The following is a 20,495-nucleotide window of genomic DNA, read 5'->3' as shown; positions in this document are numbered from 1 at the left end:
CTTCTCCTCATGGCATAGTACAAATTCCCCAGTTTTCAAAATCTCAAGTGCCCGTATACCCAGTTTTCGAGGCTCAAACCAAACACAATTTTTATCTTTTTGACATGTGTATCAGTAGGCAGTTTGAAGTAGGAAACTTTGGAGGTCGATATCTTCTGACCCTGATGTTGTTATGCGACAAGATTTGGTAGACTTGTTGAGCATGCCGGAGAGATGATAGATCCATAGTTTCGGAGCCCAGTCAGGTGATTATAACAGTTTTTAAAGCTAGGCAATAGGCCTCCTAACAAAGATTTCATAATGGTGTTAGAATGATTAAAATGCGTTTTTTAATGGTCAATTTGTGATCGAATTTGATGCCAACCAGTTCGAGGGGGTTGATGGATCAGTTTGCATATCAATTATTTGGAAATAAATTTTTTCTTAGTCGGACTTGCTTTTGGGGTCCAACTGATTCCATTAGACTGAGTAAAATATGTGCAATAAAGATTTGCTAAAAAAGGGATAAGCACATAGTGACATCAAATGAGAAGCTCTGACATATGGAATATCTCATTGCAATGACAAAAATGACATGATTAAGGTTGCAACATCACAATCATTTTAATATATCATGGAAGTGGTCAGCATCTTGGCATTGTGGAGGCGACAATATTGTGATAAGATATTTGCACCTAAAGTCAGCAGCTAATTGGATGTCTGAGACCACCACCATTGATGAGACATTCAATGCAAACATTAATTTATCCTTGCATCGACATTATATGGTTGTAATTGTACAACATCAATACCCAATGTGGACCAGTTAGCAGCATACTGGATTGTAAATCCTTGGGGAGCCACCCAAGCATTGAAAGAAAGCCCACGGCCCAGGCTGGAGATGACATCTACAACATATAAAAGATACAATAGGGGAGGATCTCCACAATGCAACGGCAGGAAGAAGGCAGAGTCCACGAGTTTGCAGGGAGCAGGTCACGGCCTCAGCAGGAAGTTCCATGCCCAATAGCCGCAACTCTATGTGAAGAGGAGGGGGAGGGTCCATATGCCCAAATCTGCAAGGGCAAGCCGTTTGGAGGCATGTAAAACACAGTCTAGCACATGAACCAGGTGCTTAATCCCATATGCACGGGATAATATGTTTTATTGTGTTTTAAAAGGAAGGATGGTCGAGAGGTAAGGTGTCTTTAAGACACACGTTCTTTATAATGCCGCCACTTGTGTGTGGAAGGGGACTTAGCATGTCACGGGTCAACTTGGTTTTGACCACCCCATCGCATGATCGGTGAAGTTGGCTTTGGCCTGCGCGATGCCATGAAAATGTCGTATGATCGGGGGTCCAATCTTAGTGATGTGCGATGGTCTGAAAATTTCATGAAATTGTAAATGAAAAATAAAAGGTCCTCGATCCTACGATTTAGTCGTAAGATTAGGGAAAAATTTTTGATGTCTCGCGATGCTCCACCCAGTCGTGTGGTCGGAGGCTCCAGAATGAAGAGGCCCGATGTTACGGTGATGCCTTGTCGTAGGATCAGAGAAAGGGAATTTGAGCGGTAAGATAATACGATGAGTTCATATTTTCAAATGTTATGAAGAACAACATGGGGCCCGCCAGATATGATATCCAATGAAGAGGCAACATGTGGTAGATAAGAGAGAGGAAAATGATTTTAAAAATTAGATCTCACAGGACTTTAGCGTTCAGATTATAAATTTGATATGATTTGAAATATTTATGAGTTAAATATAGTTCAGACTATATTAACTTTTTTAATTTTTCAAAATTTAATGGCCCTATTTTAGTCTAAGAGTCAAAATTTCAGAATGCTCTCTGGGGCCTATTTTCGATCAAAAATATGGAGTGTGATATACCGTCGGAACCGGGAGAAGATGAACTCTCCATTTATGTAGTCAAAATTTGCATAGGTATCAACAGGAACCAGCTACAGGAATTTTTTTGATTTCAGAGACATCATGGTGAAAAGTGAAATTTGAATGTTGCAGATGAAATTGCAACTTGGTATAAAGATTTTTCATCATCTATTAACTTCTCCAGCAAGTTTCAAAGTGATTTGATGGTTTTAAAGGCAGTTGGAGCAGTTATGGTTTTTTATGATAGAGCAATTTGATTTTGATGGCTGATGAATTGAAACAACATGGAGATCAAATTTTGGGCCTCAGTAAAAATTTGTGATGATTTCTTGATATCTTTCCATGAGATATTTGCATATTTTAATTGGAATTATATCAGATATTTTGGCATCATTAATGGTTTTAAAAAGTGCAGGTAGATAGAGGAAGTTCAGTTTCAGCAACTCCATTTGTTAAGACATCCTCAGTGGGATATATGTCAATGACATATCATTCTTCCAGAGATATCTTCTTTCCTTTATATGCTTCCTTTCTACTCTTGGTAGAGGTTCCAATTCTTTGAAGATTTTAGGAGTATTGAGAGACTAGTCTGGTTCCAATTTCTTGAGTTTTCTCCAGTTGTGATACCAATTTTTCTTAGTCTAATTCCGTTATGAACAACATATTGTATTTATTTTGAAGCATAGTTATATTACACAGTCACTTCTTTGTGTGTCTTTTGAATTTTTGTATGTAGATGATGTATTATTTTCAATGAAATCAATGCAAAGAGTTTAACCTTCTTAGTTTCATTCTGATTCTCATCTCCTGCTTCTGTCATTTGCAATGTTTTGTGTTTAAGAACTAAGAGCTTGAACCCAGTTACATCCCCTTAAGGTTGTATATCAGAATAGATTTGTTGTTGGAACAAAGCTCCAAGTAAATGCTTGTTTATATTGATAGGATTGCAAGTTACACCAGAAGGATATCACCATAAGTACGAGAATTTTAATGGATATTGATGTCTATTTGCAAGTCAAATAGATAGATTATATGCCTGAATATATGAGTATGTTTTAGGTATCCATCTGCATATTAAGGTTTAGTTGATGCCCAATGGATAAGGGACTGGTCAACTTGAAGGATACATGTCCTTTGTTGTTGCATACCTGGATATGCTAAGAAACCAAATCAAAATGAATATCAATTTCCCATTTTATATTTTGAAGAACTAGAATTGTAGGTCATGGCTTATTTGTGGTTGCTTTCCTTGGTTATAATTAGCTGTTGTAATCAGGAGATTCACCAACAAATTGAAGAAGAATATTGAGCATATCTGCTATAGAGGGTAGTCTTGCAGTGAAGTATCAAGATAAATTAGACAAATCCCTTAGGTTTGCCCACCTTGGCTTAGTAGAGCCTAAAGTGAAGTGAGTCCGGTTGACTCTATTAATTGGTCCAGAACTGAGATTTAGCCTTGTTGATTATAGGATTTAGCTCATCCTTAGGCTTGTCCTTGGTGTTTGTTCTTGGTATCAGGTTTAAATCTACCTGGTATGTTCTTTACCATAAGAACTCCAACACACCCTTCAAGCATTCATCCTCTTTAAGCCTTCTTTCTTAGCTTGCCATTGCAACCTTCTTCTCTTTCACCCTGTCTACTGAGCTCCCTTTTGGTGATCAAACAACTCGGTCCCTATAGGTGTGGAGCAACTCGACACTGCTATGACTTGACTCCTTACCTTGCTGAGCAACTTAGTTGCTTCAACAATTTTGTGATTTTAGATTTTTTTACAAGTACAAGTTGAAGCGAATTCTTCCATTGTAATATCTTGAGCATTTTCATAGACAAGCAATGTACTTTTTGTAGTCTCCTTCCTATCATCACTCATCTTGAAATTTGTCAAATAATAGTGATAATCTCCCTTCATCTTAAGACAAAACACCACATGTGAATCACTGCTACCAATGGAACTAGATACAAATCAAGAAGATGAAGAATAACATCACACATAATAGTGACCTCAGACTCAACATTTTCCCTGTAGTCTCTAATCATTGTCACATGTTCATCATTACCACAACTTTATTCCTTCTCTTTAATTGAAGAAATCATTCTCCAAAAATCCCTAAGAGCTCAAATCACATTCCAGATAATGAATTTGTGTATGAATTCCCATTTAGGTCCATAAAAACACCATGCCTCTCTAGATTCTATTGAATGTATTTTGACACTTGTGCAAGTGATTGCAAATTTCATTTCACAATACCCCAAACATATACAAGCATCCTCCTTCCTATCCACCTTAAAAAGTCTGATGATATAAGATTCAATCACCAATGTCCAAGCCTTGCTATGTCTATGAAAGAATTTTCTTTAATTAGAACAACAAAAAACACCTGTTCATATCCCATAACATCAAAATATCAAGCTTTATAACTCCAAAGTCTATATCACAAATTATATCACAAATTTTGTGACACTGAAATGATAATTGGGATTTGGTTGTTTCTATTTATAGGACTTCTACACATTCCAAAAGGTTGGACACAAAATATGCAAGCACAGATGATCATTTCTCATGCAAAGTTTGTATTTGGTATGCATGAAATCTAACTAAAAATTACTCTCGTCTTATATTTTTCCTAGCTGGTCCAGTTTTTCTTCTATTTAAGTGTAGTTTGTTGTCTGCTTGTAATTTTTATACTTAAGTGTAGTTTGTTTTCTGCATGTAATTTTTATAGTCACTTTTATTTTATATCACATTAGTATTAACTCAATACATGTGATGTTTTATTATTAACAATAGGAACATGAAGCATAGAAGCCCTCCTTCACAAAAGAAGGGATAGTGACATGTGTAAATTCTAGTCTAGCTAGATTGTGCTGGCTTACACAACAATCATATTCATTTTGATTCATGTTTTGTACCTCCACTTCATAAAATAAACATTCAATCAATCACCAATGTATGTTGAGCTATCAAATCATGCTCATTGTTTAAGAATTCATCCACTCAACTCCAGTGCGCCCTTTGTGTTTGCAGTCTGTGATGGGCCAAGAGGTGACAAAGAGGGGCTATAGTGGAGGCATGGAAAGAATAGTTTGCGATGAAGTCAAGGAAATTGGGGGAAGAGAGATATATAGAGGAAGCTTCTAACAAGAAACAAACCAATGCCAAGAAACTATGTTCTATTACCAGAATGACATCCTCCAACATTCCAAGTGATACATGCAAAGATCACACCAACAAGCCATAGAAGTGTTGGAATTCTTTAGAATAATTGGGGGGGGGGGGAGGGCGGTGCGGGGCAGGCCGAGGTGGGGGGGGCGGGGGGGGGGGGGTTTGAATTAGTTATCCAAGGTCCAAATGTAAAATTAAAACTTTTCACAACTTAGTGAACCTATATCCATAAATACATTTTCATTATGCATGCATCCATTAGATTATGCAATCACTTAAACTTGTAGGTTACCATCAAATCAATTTGCAAAAATGTAAACATGAAACATAATAGATTCAATAGCACATTTGACATAATGATTTAATGTGGAAACTCAACTTGGGAAAAACCATCAGTAACATGCTACTCATTCTCCCTCTTCTGAAGTGATGCCCTGTGAAAGACCAACCCTGTTAGAGGTTACAATGCACAATGTTAAATGTGACCCGGTTAAAGGATTTCAATCACCCTATTAGAAGTGAGCCTTGTTAGAGGACTTTAGATCATTCACTTGGAATGTCACCCAGTTAAAATATTTACAAATGACTGTTAGGTCAACCTTAATCCAAAAGATTTATCTTAGACTGATATAATGATTAGAAAGTAATAGTAAGGCTTGATCTGATAACAACTTACAACACACTTGCAGATTATAGATCTTTGTTTCAGTCCTCCATCTTGCTTGGCTTTCACACACTTTAGCTCTGATAGCTTGTTCACCCTTCAAGCATCCATACCCTTAAGCCTTATTTCTTTGTTTGCCAATGCAGTCTCTTCTCTTAGGTCATTGAATGAAGCAATACTCTAGACTCCTTGTCTTCCTTAGGTTTTCACACATGACAACCCTTATTTCTGACCAACCATCTCTATAAATAGAGAATTAAGATATTTGATTATTCATCCTCTATCATCTATTTTAGGGTTAGGTCAGATTAGGTAGGATTCAATGAATCTACCCCTTATTTCATTTCATTCCCTTCTAGAAACTTCTCGTTCAATCCTTTTTGAATTCACCTCAAAATGGTTCATCATGAATTCTATGCCATCAGCTCATCAACCTTATCTTCCACATAGTTCACACAATCCAAGAAATCAAACTTATCAGCTCAGATTCATCAAATTCTCGATCTTTCTCATAATGTCGACACTCAACATTAACTCACTTCTTATGCTTAGCATATACTGCATTGCTCGACATCTACTATCAAATCACTTGGCACGAACTAAAGTTTACTGGTGGTCGGCATCAACTAAAATTTACTCGGCTTACACTAAAATTGACTTTGCTTGGCTCCAACTAATTTTCTCCTCAGCTTGCACTAACTTTGCTCGACACCTACTGTGCAAATTGTCAAGCTTGGTAGACAAACTTTGTTTAACTTGTTCTCTTGAACTTAATCAATGTAACCAACCTTTGCAACCTTAAGTAGATGATCAATGCACTATAATAACACTGTCTTAACCGATTCTTGTACTCCTTTTCCATATCATAACTCAACCTTTCCTCTAGGTGCTATTGTTACCTCATTTGATCAAATCCTCTTCATCAATCAAACAAATGATAGTACTTAAATCATATAAGCAATTGTCTTACCGGTAAGTAGCAAGTTTGACATTAGTGACAAAACAATGATTAAAACACATTTATTGTAGTTGTATCAATCTGTTTTCAACAAGAAGGAGGAGGCAAAGGAGAAGACCACGATGGAGGAGGAGAAAAGTAAGATGAAGTGGGAGGAGAGAGAAAAGAAGATGAAGAATAAGACATAAAATAAGAAGCAAAGCAAGGAGGGCGATAAGGAAAAGGAGGTGAAAACAAAGAAGAAAGAGAAAAAAAAGGGAAGAAGAAGGTAGTGAAGGAGGAGGTGGCAAAGGAGAAGACCAAGGAAAACTAGGATATGGAGAAGAATAAAAAAATGAACAAGGAAAAGAAGTAGGAAAAAGGGAAGGTAAAGGAGAAGCAACAAAAATGAGGAGAATACGAAAAAGAAAGAGAGAAAAAGGGATAAAACTGAACAAAAGACATAAATCAAGAAAAAATATTAGGTGCAATGAAATGCTAATGCTATATCTTTCTATCACCATAACCATTGCACCTTGTTTAGGTGCAAATGCTAGTTACAAAAGAGAAAAAAAAATTAAATTTTAGTTGAGTTTAATGAATGGTCAAGACTCATGTAATGGTAAATTGCAACTCCCTCAAATTTGAAGGGGAGGATAGAAGGAAGAGAAAAAGGAGGGTTTGAATCAAAAAAAATTATGGACAAGAAAGTAAGATAGTGACTTCTTTAAAAGGTCAAATATGAAAGGGGTGCAATCTTTCAAATGTGGTAATTGTGAAAGGTTGTGACTCTTTTAAAGGGCATAAATGACAAAAGATGTTGCTCTTGCAGATGGATACATGATGAAGATGTATGACTCCCTCACATTGGAAGATATAAGAGAAGAAGGTTTAATTGTGAAAGGATGTTACTCTTGCAAGTGGTAGAGATGATGAAGATGCATGGATTCTCCTTCACATTGGAAGATATACAAGGGGAGAATGTTACATTTGTGATGGATCCAAGGGAGATCAATTTGGGGAATAATATATTATTCTCAAAGGCAACACTACAAATTGATAATTTTATTCTTATAAAAGTTGGCAACCCTTTATCAATAATGTATAAATCATTCCAAGAATACAAGGATCAATACTTTGTCATAATGTCTACCCTTTGCAAGTGTAACATCATTAATTAGTATAAAAAATCATTAAATCAAAGGGAATCATTCAATCATCTATAAAACATCATTTGGGAATCAAGTATATAGACCATGAATCAATTCTTCTATCAATTCAACCATTCTATATTATTAATCATAAAAACATAAAAAAAGGAATCAAAGTAATTATCATTTGGACTTATCTAAAAGCACATAAGACAACATTCAATAGTAAAATTACATAAGATCAGATATCCTTAATTTACAACAAGATATTGAAATCATAAAGCCCACAATAAGCTTGTATTCTACCATTCGACAAACAATGATGTAGAGAAGAGAAGGAAACACAACAACATAGAAACAATATGAGATCAGCATCTAAGCAGGATACCCCGTGATGGATGATTGACATGTCTTCCATAAGTGGGCTAAGAGGGCATTAAGTCCACGCTTTGGCTTACATACAAGAATTTTTAGTAACCCTATTGCAACTTTCTCTCAACCTCTATGATGGTTGATTGGTGAAGAAGTCATAGTCCTCATGGACAAGTAAATAAGGTGACATGAATAGGGAGGGAAAATATGAGCATCTTCACTAGGTAGGCCACCCCATGATGAATGATACTTGTGTCTACCACATGTGGTTTGAGGGGGCGTTAAATTTACTCTTGGGTTTAGTGTGAGAATTGTTTTGGGCACCCTATCATGCTCCCTTCATCAACCCCCATTATTGTTGAGTATTAAAAATGAAAGGTATTATGAATTAAAAGTCCAATATTGTTAATATAATTGCACAACTTAAATTAGGATTTCTTTTTCTTAAAACAATATAATTGGCTAATTCATCTCTTTTTATTTAGGATTTATTTCACTTAAGCATTATAATTGGTAATTTTTTTAATTTTTTAGATTTCTTATTTTAATAGAATTTTTAAGTGTAGGACAAGATTTAGGGCTTCTCAAAAGAGAATATTAAACTAAGTTGTCTTTAAGATCAAAAGCCACCATATTTTTGGACTTTTTGATACGTCAGCTTTTCTATTATAAATTTTGACCAAGAAACTTGCTAGCTTATAAAAAATTGTCTTCTCAAAGAATTTGTGTCTACCAAGTATTTTCAAAATACTTTATATACATTCTTTACAAATTACATCCATTTTAACCACATTTTGCTTATAAAAGACCTAGGTCGGATGAGTTGCACTAAAATATTTTTATAAGAAAAGCAGCTCACCCAAAATCCACCAGCCCAGACCCCTCCCTTTAGGTATTGAAATGGAGGCTACCCAACAAACCCTACACCGAGAGAAATGGTAGCCATGAAAAACCTTTGGATCAGAAAATAGTCAATGCTCTTCAAGCAGCATAGGATAAATTTCTCATCCTATACACCACCACCACAAGACCCTAGAGTGGCAATCGTCTCAGAGATTGATCTCTAGTCTTTTCTTTCCCGATAGATTGATCTCTATTGACTGTTCTTTCATCTGTGAGAACAATTGGAAATGTTGACTTCATACATCAAGTCATCATAAAGAAGAATGCTGTACACAAGCTATGAGTAGTGGACAATCTTGTTACTTCTAGTCTCCTTACAGTGCATAAGAAATACATTATTTTACCGTAGACTGCAAACCAAGGCAGAACGATTTAAGTTCTTGAAGTGCTTAACTCCTGCTTGGTGATCGGTTCTGTCAAAACACTACCGACCAAGTAAGAGGATTGAACACTGACAAGACCAAACTCCCAAATCCTTAGATGGTTCAGTGTTAACCCTTCACCTCAACTATACCATCTTCATGTCCATACATTACAAGTTCCTCCCAAATGGAAGACTTACCACATAATTAAATTCTTCTTGCACCTGTGAACTTCCCATCCATTTAATAAAAGATTTATCCAGATAACCCAACATCAAACAGTTTTTAAAAGGACTTCAACTTCTTTTGTCAGAGACAGGTATATGGAGAAGTGGGTCAAGGGGGTTAGATCCCTTGTTCTCGCCAGCCATGAGAAAGACAGAGGTGCCACATGAGCGTGGAGATAGTGAAAGGCATGAAATAAGAAAGGGTGTCTTACATCACATGAGTTGCCAACTATGTACCTCAAGAGCAACCACTGACATACACATGTCACATGCTTTAATGCTTAATTAATGTCATAACTATTATCAAAGTACAAAATAGATAACTCCAAATCTCCCCGACACCTAATGTGAAAAACAGATATACAAATCCTGCCACTGTCTTTTCTGATGAACAAGCAGTAATTAAGGGGACCTTTCAAACTTTATTTGCCTTGTCTAAGGCCTATCTTTCCTTCGCATAATCCACCACCAAATATGAGGAGTCAAGGTCCACCCCTTCTGTGTCAGGTACCAAAAATTAATAGGAGAAGGAAATTTCTTCGAAATGAGCACATGTTAATGATGCTTTTAGACTGACGATTTTCTCAATCAACTCGGACAAGTACTTTTAAGAGGGCTTTACATGACCGTTGAGGAATCTCTGTCATGATTAATTTTCAACTTTTGTGCTTTGGTTAAGGAGATGGAAAGAAGAGGGTTAAAGGAGCAATCTTGGAAAAAATTACATTTCTTCAGAATGAAGACATGTTGATCAGGCTTCCAAACCAACCATTTTCCAATCGATTCAGACAAGTCCTTGTCAGAGGACTTTAAACAACTATTGAAGAATCTCTTTCATGATCAATTTTCAACTTTTGTGCAGAAACGAGTCAGTTGCCACTCATGGAGGTAATATGGTCACATTAATTTTTACTTTCTTCTAATTATCATTCTACAAAATCCCGATACATGCACACAAACATGTCAAAACAAATCACCATGAATTCTAATAGTCATTTGGTTTTTTTTTTTTTTTTTTTTTTCATTTTTTCATTTTCTTGATTATTGATTGATCCACTTGTCCAAAAAGTACTAACAACTATTAGGGGGTCTTAGTGGTAGGTATTAGTTGAACATTTCAAAATGACACTTTTAGACCACCTTGCACTCTGCTAGTTTTACAAAGAGCTCTACGAAGAGCTCTATAAATGCGAGAAAGCTAAAAGGTTAGTTTTAAGCTCTTCACTCATCTGCAGAGGGTCACCGAAAAAATCAATAAATTTTGACATACAGATTAGGAATTGTAGATGCACGAAGTTAGCTTGGGTGGCTACTAGGTCATTTCCCTTAGTGAAGGAGATGGAAACGTGTAATTGAAGTTGCAAAACTTACGTTAATTTATCAAATTAATATTAGAGAAAATAAAGCTTTCCAATTAAAATAAAAAATGAAGTTTTAATAAATCAAATAAGTCTTAAGAAAATTTAGTAGAGTCATTATCAAATAACTACAAAATTATGCCAACACACCTATATTCTCTATTGATTACAGTACCTAACCTTTGCCATTGAGGAAGAACCACACAAATTGCAAGCCAAACATTTACTGCCAAAAGACATATACACCAAGTCGTCAAGCCAACAACTACCAAAGAATGCCATAGGCAAGGACGAAGCAAGAGGCCACCCAAAGAAGAAAACTTCACTCTTTATTTTAGAAATCATTCAAGCCCACCCCCCATGCAAAATGTCCATGTTGACACAATGACTATTTACTGAGGTGATAAATTTTTGTCCTAACACCATCCTAATAGATTCCATAGCCAACAAACTTGACATTGGACATACTGTTGAAATTAAGGTCAAATCATTTGTCAATTAGTGACTTAACACTTAGTTAGTTATTCACAGTTGCTACTGAGCTCCATATGCAAAATGAAGAGTCTCCCGAGCTTAACAGAGTCTACCAAGCTCTAGAAGCAAATATCAGTTGCTACTGAGCTCTTCAGTGCAATCTATGAAGATTTTAGTGTTAACTAAGCTCTGTAGTGTCTACCGAGTTTATCAATGACTATCGAGCTATAGTGTGTTAAAGAAGTAGAATGGAGGTAGTGTTGACCGAGCTTCAGTGTCAACCGAGTCTACCGAGTTCTTCAGTATTTGCCAAGTCACCCAATGCTAACCGAGTGCCTGCTACTCTAGAGTGATCAATGTGGACCGAGCACCAGTGTCAAACACATGCCAGAGTTTGCTGAGTTGACAATGTTGCCGAGTGTTAGAATATCACCCGAGTGGTCTTTCGAACCCGAGTTACAACAATAAGCTAACTTAGTGAAGATTGCTTGAATTAAATATTGTAGTCGACTCCAGAAGATAATTTATTGGATTGGTATATATGTAATACATCTTATCATATCCATTGTAGCATCGAAGTGAATCAAGCAAAAAGCAGTACAAGTGAGAATTAAGAAGGCTACAAGAAGTATAAAGGAAAAGCATAGTCTTATCTATCATAGTCAAGCGATCATTGCATTTTAAAGGAATCTCATTTAACAAACTAAGTTGTAGATCAGAGACCAACCACTAATTCATCCTAACAGGTGCGTTAGTAAAATCCTCTAACAAGGTGGAGTTAACAATCTTTTTCAAATCTCCTAATCGAGTGCATACTTCATTGTATGTTGTAAATCCTTTCACAAGGTGGACCTAATAGTCCTTATTGCTCCTAACAGGGTAGATTACCAGAAGCGCTCAATTGTAAGCTTTAATAGGCTAACTTTATACTGCAATAATAAAGCTTGTGGGTATCATCCCCACCCCAGTTTTACTTTCTATCTGGAAGGTTTCTAGGTTACCAAATATTGTGTCAAGTGTTACAAATGTTTTATTACTTTCAGTCTTTCATGCATGCAATTAGACCAGATTATATTGTGAAGGTTTAATTGGTGAATATAAGTTAAAGTTTTATTGGTTATTGATTCACCCCCTCCCCCTCTCAGTCACCTAGTCTATATTACATTTTCGACAATTGGTATTAGAGCATTGGTTCTTACATCAGAAGTTTAACAGCTTGAGAAAAAATTAGAGGCAATGGAAGTATATAGACTGGAGAAAGCTATTGAAAATGAAAAGTTGGATATGAAAATGGCCATGAAACAATTGAAGAAAGTGAAGGAGCAACTCTCTCAATCCCTGAAAAGAAGAAAAGACATTGCATCATAGACGAATGACAATCTCTACATTGAAGACATTTGTCAAGACATAAGTTTAGATGATGCTGATGCAACAATCAAAGATCTACTTGAAAATAATCTTACTCTTCATGAAGAAGTCAGAAAGCTGAAAAGACAACAAGAAATTCGACCAGTCAGATTGTGTGAAGTCATGGAACAAAAAGACAATGCCAAAGAAGAAATAGAAGAAAAAGACAATGGAGTTCATCAACTATCTCTTTAGCAAACATATCTAATTGATCAACTCAATGATGCAAATCAAGAGCATATCAACTTGAGGACAAAGAATGAAAGATTGCAAAATGATCTCAGCATAGAAAAAAAACCAATGTGAGGATGATGAAATCTCAAGAAAGCATCAATCAATTGAACAAACAAATTCAATTTAGATAGAAAGACAAAGCTGGATTAGGATACATAGAAGAAGGTGAATCATCTCAGTAAGGAGCTCAAAAGAATAAAAGGCCTACATGTAATCATTGTGGAAAGGTAGGACATACATTAAACAAGTGTTGGAGCAATGGAAAACCAAAATTCAATGGAAAGTGTTACAGTTGTAACAAACTAGGACATAGAGCAAGTGAATGCACAGAGAAATCTAAGTTTTAAGGAAAGTGTTTCAATTGCAATAAACAAGGACATAAATCTTCAGAATGCAAGACCAAAAAAGGAACCCAACAGAACAAATTGTCAAAGCTATATTTGGTTGAGATTACAACACATGGTGTAGATGTCACTATTGTGGTGAGTATAGACACATTGCAGCAAATTGCATAAAAAATCACACGAGGAATAGAGACACTACAAAGAGATGTTTTGTATGTACAGAACATGGACATCTTGCCAAGAATTGTATGAACTAAGGAAGAGTTGAAGATGAAAAGAAAGCAAAGGTTGACAATATCAGAAATCAAATGAGGCAACAATGGATAAAAAAATCTCCAGGGAATGCAAGCCAAAGTCCTGAAAATATTGACACCCAAGTCAATGAGTTGGGTAAATCAAACATTTCAAACTAGTTAACCATGGAGATTACTAGAACTATGATTCTAAGGAGATATCTCATATCAGTTCTAGTCAGCAAGTAAAAGATCCATATTAACATTCCAGATGCATAAGGATCATCGAGTTAAGATGACAATTGAACTGATGTCTTAGGCCTTACCGAGAAAGATCTGGTCACAAGACCTTATTGAGCATGCTTGGGTTGCAAGACCTAACTGAGCTTGGATGTAGATAGCGAGATTAGAGTTCTTGCCGAGTTAGAGACCCTACCGAGTTTAGAGACTTTACCGAGACAAAGCTATTTTCCAAGTATTGAAGACTTAGCTGAGTTGGACAACCTGTCACCAAGCCACCTATTGTACGACACATTAATGATGACTTAAAGACATAATTTTGTTAAAAAGGAGAAATCAAAGGTTATTGTTTCACTACGAATTTTCATAGCTAAGAGTGAAGAGTATTTCAGAGCCCCTGATGATTAAGATAAATTTCATTGAAGTTTATTCCTACATTTGAAGCATCGCCGAGCATAATGACATCTTCCAACAAAAAAGTGAATAAATATTAGGAAATGTTGGTCCGAGGTGTTGATTGCAAATCCCTAGCATTCAAATTGAGTCTAGTGATCGCAGAAGAACTTACCCAATTGAAGCTCAATCACAAATTCCTCCTAAGATACTTCTAATTTATGATATCCAGTCATATTATTCTTGTTCTATCCAAGAATTAGGAACCCTAGAAATTAACCAGGCATGTGATGAGGTGTGTGTGGATGGGAATTTGAAACTCGAGCACAAGCATTTGGAAACAAAAGGTTTAATGCATATCTTGCATATGCTGAAAAGATTTTCAAGTAAAGTGGATTAGGTTTATTCTAAGCCGAATCCATGATATGAATTTATGGTTGGATCAACTAATTCAGATCACCAAGAAGATGATTCATAGAATCATAGGGTTGCTTATGCTTAACAAGGCAAAAAACACTAAAACCTTAGGTCAGGTCGAACTGGCTAAAAGGACTCTTATTGAGTGGGATCGCAAAGTGATAAAATCGAATGGTGTAACTAACATGGAGATCAAATTCGGCATCCATGTTATTACCCACAAGATCTACAAATCGAGCCATTTGAACAACATTCTATGTGAAGCTGTTGACCTAGCATACAAAGTGGTGAAGAACAACTTGTCTTTTGACCTTGCCGAGTTGTTGTTGAACCAATTGAGCAAAAACATGGAGAGCATATGAGTGTTGAAGAATAATCCATGTAAGTTCGGATCACTTTTGATCTGTTTGTTGTTTTATGTACAAAAGTTTTTCCCTTTCAAAAGAACCATGGCATGGAAGAAGGATACACTAGTTGTGTATCAAATAAATGAATTCATATTTGAGATGGGTGATAATTTTGAAAGAATTATGGATGCATATTTTGAAACTTTTAAGGAGAAAATACAAAGTAGATAAAAAATTCCCAAGAAGCTAGTGGAAGTCTATGAACAAGATATCTATTTTCTTGTGGATTGTGATAAAATACATATCTAGGCTGTAAGACAAAGAGTGGCATGGGTGAAACCTCTTGGATATGAGGTTAACATTGATGATAAAAGGGATATAATTGAGGCTCTTGTGAATGAGAAAATGGACCCCAAGACACCATATTTTGGTACTTATGGAGAAGCCAAGGCTAGGATTTCATTGGAGATCAAGCTTCGTCAAGCCTTGAAGAGAGGAAAAAAGAAAGTTAAGAAAATCTTGAACAAAACCAAGAAGACCAGCTCTCCTCTTTTGCTGACAAAAGGCAAAGAAGATGACATTGAAGAAGAGGAAGGAGAGGAGGAACATGCAGAGGAAGAAGAACCTAAAGAGGAGGAGCCTCCCAAGAAAAAGGGGAAGGTCATCATAACCAAACCCGTCAAAACCTCTCCCATAGTCTTCGCAAGGAGATCTGCAAAATCTAGGAAGAAATTGAAATTGTAGGATGAAGATGAAGAAGAGGACGTAGTCTTCAAAAGGTCTACCCCTACCTTAAAAGAAAGACTAAAAGGACTACAAAATGGAGGAGGCATGACAGATTTCAAATTCCTCAAGTATGAAACAAGAACTAAGAAGAGCATAAACTAGTTGAAGAAGCCTTAGAGGCTAAGATGGCAAAGTGGAAGTACTTTCCAGAGTAATGGATCACGCAAGTTCCTGATGTCTTACTGAAGGTAGTTGCACCACAATGGAATAATGCAGTAAATGTTGCCAAGGACATCATAGAACATACCTTAAGATAAATTATGCCTAGTCTATCTGATAAGGAAGTGAAGGAATCATTGAAGAAGAATAAAAAAAGGTTGACCCCTAAGTTCAATGCATTCTTTATCCTGTCAAAAGACATTGAATCTATTGGGAAATATAACACAACTGCATGGAAGGACATCTATGGTCTACACAAGCCTAGTAAGGAGGTTGTGAAAATAGATGATGAGGAGAAGGATGATGATGAAAAAGATGAAGAAGAAGATGTTGAGATAGAAGATGAAGAATAGAAAATGTAGAAGGAAACAATGAAGAGAATGAAGAGGATCAAGTAGCAAGAAGAGACCTCCCTGATATTTAGAGTATTCAAGACTTAGACCCAAAAAAGATAGCAGTAGAGGTAATGACTTCCCTCCCACTCTCTCCGAGTAAAGCCTTAGTGCCATCTAGCTCAGAGAAGGCCACTACCAAGTCAATTGTGGTAAACACTCTTCCATCATGTATCCAATTGACATTTGGAACCATCCTATGGAGTGCTATGCTAACCATTTCATCTATCGAGCAACAGGTTCAATTTGTTAAAATAGTGGATCAAACTGAGTCATAGCCAACATCAGTAAGTTTTCCTATTATAACTACTATTTCTTCATTAAGAAAAAATATTTCTTTACCAGGTGCATCTAAAATAAGTGAAATGACAGTTGAGGTTAAGCCTCAACCAAGCATAGAGGAGTTGAGCAAAGGAAAAGCGATTCCTTCTACTGAAAAGGGTAAAGAGGTAGAAGCCTCTAATGAGGAAATTGATCTAGGGGAAGATATTGTAATACCAGATTGGGATCTTTCCAATCTAACCCATGATCAAATGGATACTCTAGGTGAGTTATGGAAGAAAAGGGTTAGACAACAAAAGTTTAGAGAAGAGAAGAAAAAGAAAAATCAAGTTCTTGAAGATATCAAGGGCATATTTATTGATGCACTAAACATTGAGGTTGATGAAAAGCAACCAATTCTGGATCAAATTGATGACATTGTTCATAAGTATAAAAAGGAAGTGAATGGACAAGAAAAACTACTATAGAGGGCATAAAAGGAAATTTGAAAATAAAGTTTTGGAGAAGGTACCTCTGGAAATAGCCATTGATCAAGTAGAATTATCTACCATTCTTTCTACATTTGAAGATTCTCTAATTAATGTTGTTACTTTATTTGTGAAGTTGAGTGACACATCAAATTTTACTAAGGAAATAGAGGTTAAGTTATCTAAGTTAGATGCTGATATGAAGGCAAGTGCACACCAGTTGCCACTTAATCCTAGCAATAGTTCTACACATTTTATGAAAATCAGATATCTAACAGATCTATAGGCATAATTTTTGAGGGAAGAAGCCAGGATAAGGGCTACACTAGCAAAAATACAAGACATGATTCCTAACATGGATGCAATGCAAAAAAAATTGATCTATGACAACAATTTCTCAATTCTTGATCACATGATAGAACTATCAACAAAGGTACATATAGCTTTGTACAGTTCAAAACTTTTGGAAGAGAATTAGGACAAGACAATGTCCATACTTTAGAAGGTACATAGTGATTTCCTTTCACATTTTGGTGTTACCTTGTCATTTTGCATTTTTGGCATTTGTGTCAAAAAGGGAGAAAATAGTATTATCATACACAAGATATATGTATACAATGAAGAAAATACATGTACAGTATGAGAGATGTATATAAATAGTAGAAAATATGTTTACAAAAACAAATTTGAAAAATCATAAAATAGAGTCAGAGTTTACCGAGCAATAGACAATAGTCAAAATTGAGTTACAGACCCATAAATGTTGATAGGGGGAGCTGTGACTTATATTTTGAGTATTTAGATTTTTGGTATGATAAGTATTTCTGTCACTAATGTCAAAGGGGGAGATTGTTGAAATTAAGGTCAAACCATTTGTCAATTAGTGACTTAACACTTAGTTAGGTGTTCATAGTTGCTTTTAAGCTCCATATGCAAAATGAAGAGTCTCTCAAGCTTAGTAGAGTCTATCAAGCTCCAGAAGCAGATATCGGTTGCTACCAAGCTCTTTAATACAATCAATGAATATTTTAGTGTTAACTGATCTCTGTAGTGTCTACCGAGTTTATCAATGACTACCAAGCTACAATGTGTTAACAAAGAAGAATGAAAGTAGTGTTGACCAAGCTTCAGTGTTAACCAAGGCCTTTAGTATTCGCCGAGTCACCCAATGCTAACCGATTTCTTGCTACTTTAGAGTGATCAATGTGGATGAGCACTAGTGTCAAATGAATGCCAGAGTTTTTCGAGTTGACAATGTTGCCGAGTGTTAGAATATCACCTGAGTGGTCTTCAAAACCTGAGTTACAACAATAAGCTGACTTAGTGAAGATTGTTTGAATTAGGTATTGTAGCCAACTCTATAAGGTAATTTATTAGATTGGTATATATGTAATACATCTTATCATATCCATTATAGCATCAAATTCAATCAAGAAAGAAGCTGATTGAGTAGAAATTAAGAAGGCTACAAGAAGTATAAGGAAATCAAGAGTCTTATTTATCATAGTTAGGTGATCATTGTATTTCAAAGGAGTCTCATTCAACAAAACAAATTGCAGATCAGAGATCAACCACTGATTCATCCTAATAGGTGCATCAGTCAAATCTTCTAACAAGGTGGAGTTAACAGTCTTTTCCAAATCTCCTAACCAAGACTATATGTTGTAAATTCTTTCACAAGGTGGACCTAATAGTCCTTATTGCTCCTAATAGGGTATATCACCATAAGTGATCAATTGTAAGCTTTAACAAGCTAACTTTACACTGCAGTAATAAAGCTTGTGGGTATCATCCCCACCCCAAATTTACTTTCTATTTGGAAGGTTCTGGGTTACAAAATATTCTGTCAAGTGTTATGAATGTTTTATTGTTTTTAGTATTTCATGTGCATGCAATTAGATTAGATCATGTTGTGAAGGTTTAATTGGTGAATAGAAGTTAAACTTTTATTGGTTCATAATTTACCTCCTCTCCCTCTTAGTCACTCAATCTATATTACATTTCCAACAAATACCATTAACAAAGTTTGCTATGAAATATATCCTAAGAAAGACACTTGTCTTTTGTTACACACGAGTCTACTTGAGGTATGCAATGCTAAGTCAAATACAAACCTATCTTTACCATCCTATTTATAGAAAGATACTCACACAATGATGAGATTAGTCATTTATTATGGGTTCAGACGATAGAAAATTGATGCCATATTTTCCAACACTTATATTGGTCACTAATGCCAAGATCACTCTCAATCTCAAAATTGTAGCCAAAGTAAACACCTTGGTCTCAAGTATAGTGTCTTCTTCCAATCTTTTAAAAGTGCTTAATCCAAGATGAAGGACAAGGTTCTACAAGGATAATTTAAGTTTCTTGGAACATTGCTTAAAATAAGTTGAAACCTACGTGGCCTCCAAGTTATCCACTAAGAGCTCATAGCTCCAAACTTAGTACCATCTACTACTTAGTTAGCCAATGCATCAACCTCCATATTGGCTTTCCAATATGTATGCATGTTATGGAATGGACTAATACAATGAGTGTTAAGAGATGTTTAGAGAAGTATGAGGGTTATCAAAAACATGTTGGGAGAGGTCAGGAGCAGTGTAAGGATGATTCAAAGTGTCAATTTTCTTTTCTTCTCAAAACAATTAGAGGATGATCTAGAACATGCTAGAAAAGGTCCATGAGGATTGAGAGGTGATAGAAGTGAGGAAACTAGAAAAATCTAAAATCTAAGATAAGTCTTATGGTGGAGGGAGGAAGAATCAGAGAAATAGAGGTGTTGTTATATTAGAAGCTCCTCCATAACAAAACCTCTATTTCTATGTATAGTTGGCTCTTCATTTTGTAGAAAAATTACACCAACTATAATAATTCCCAACACATATTCACCTTACTTACTTTTTTTGACCTACCCATGTCCTTTACATTTAATATTATAATATGTCCTTGTACTGTGTCATGGACTTTACATTGCAATAATAAGGGCCCCTCATTTTGTGTTATAATGCTTTCCTATTACACTATTATGTGCTACATACTAATGGATATATCATTAGCCTTCACTCTTTAATACTTTTCCTTTGGAATATACATGGCTACAAGTCTTTGATTTTCTACTTATCTAATAGCTGGTCAAAATTGGGTAAACCCCCTTGATTGCCACATAGAAGACCCTTCTTGGCCCACCATTCTACCTAGGCACCACATGTATGCACTGTCAATACTATGTCATTGATATGCATAGTTAACACCCATTGGACACCCTCACCATGTGTCAACTTTTTGTGTTCCCACTCTAATGTCATCA

At 35.8% G+C, this 20,495-nt stretch overlaps 1 pseudogene; it reads right to left on the bottom strand.

The window, feature by feature from the left end:
- The window catches only part of LOC149528079 (14-3-3-like protein), a 125,513-nt pseudogene that overhangs the window by 22,782 nt on the left and 82,236 nt on the right, over positions 1–20,495 (bottom strand).

This window comes from Cupressus sempervirens, chromosome 11, assembly GCF_028749045.1.
Source record: "Cupressus sempervirens isolate cs-2001-9-10 chromosome 11, ASM2874904v1, whole genome shotgun sequence".
Taxonomy (NCBI): domain Eukaryota; kingdom Viridiplantae; phylum Streptophyta; class Pinopsida; order Cupressales; family Cupressaceae; genus Cupressus; species Cupressus sempervirens.
Note: the sequence above shows the minus strand (reverse complement) of the source record. Positions and strands in the feature narration are given on the sequence as shown.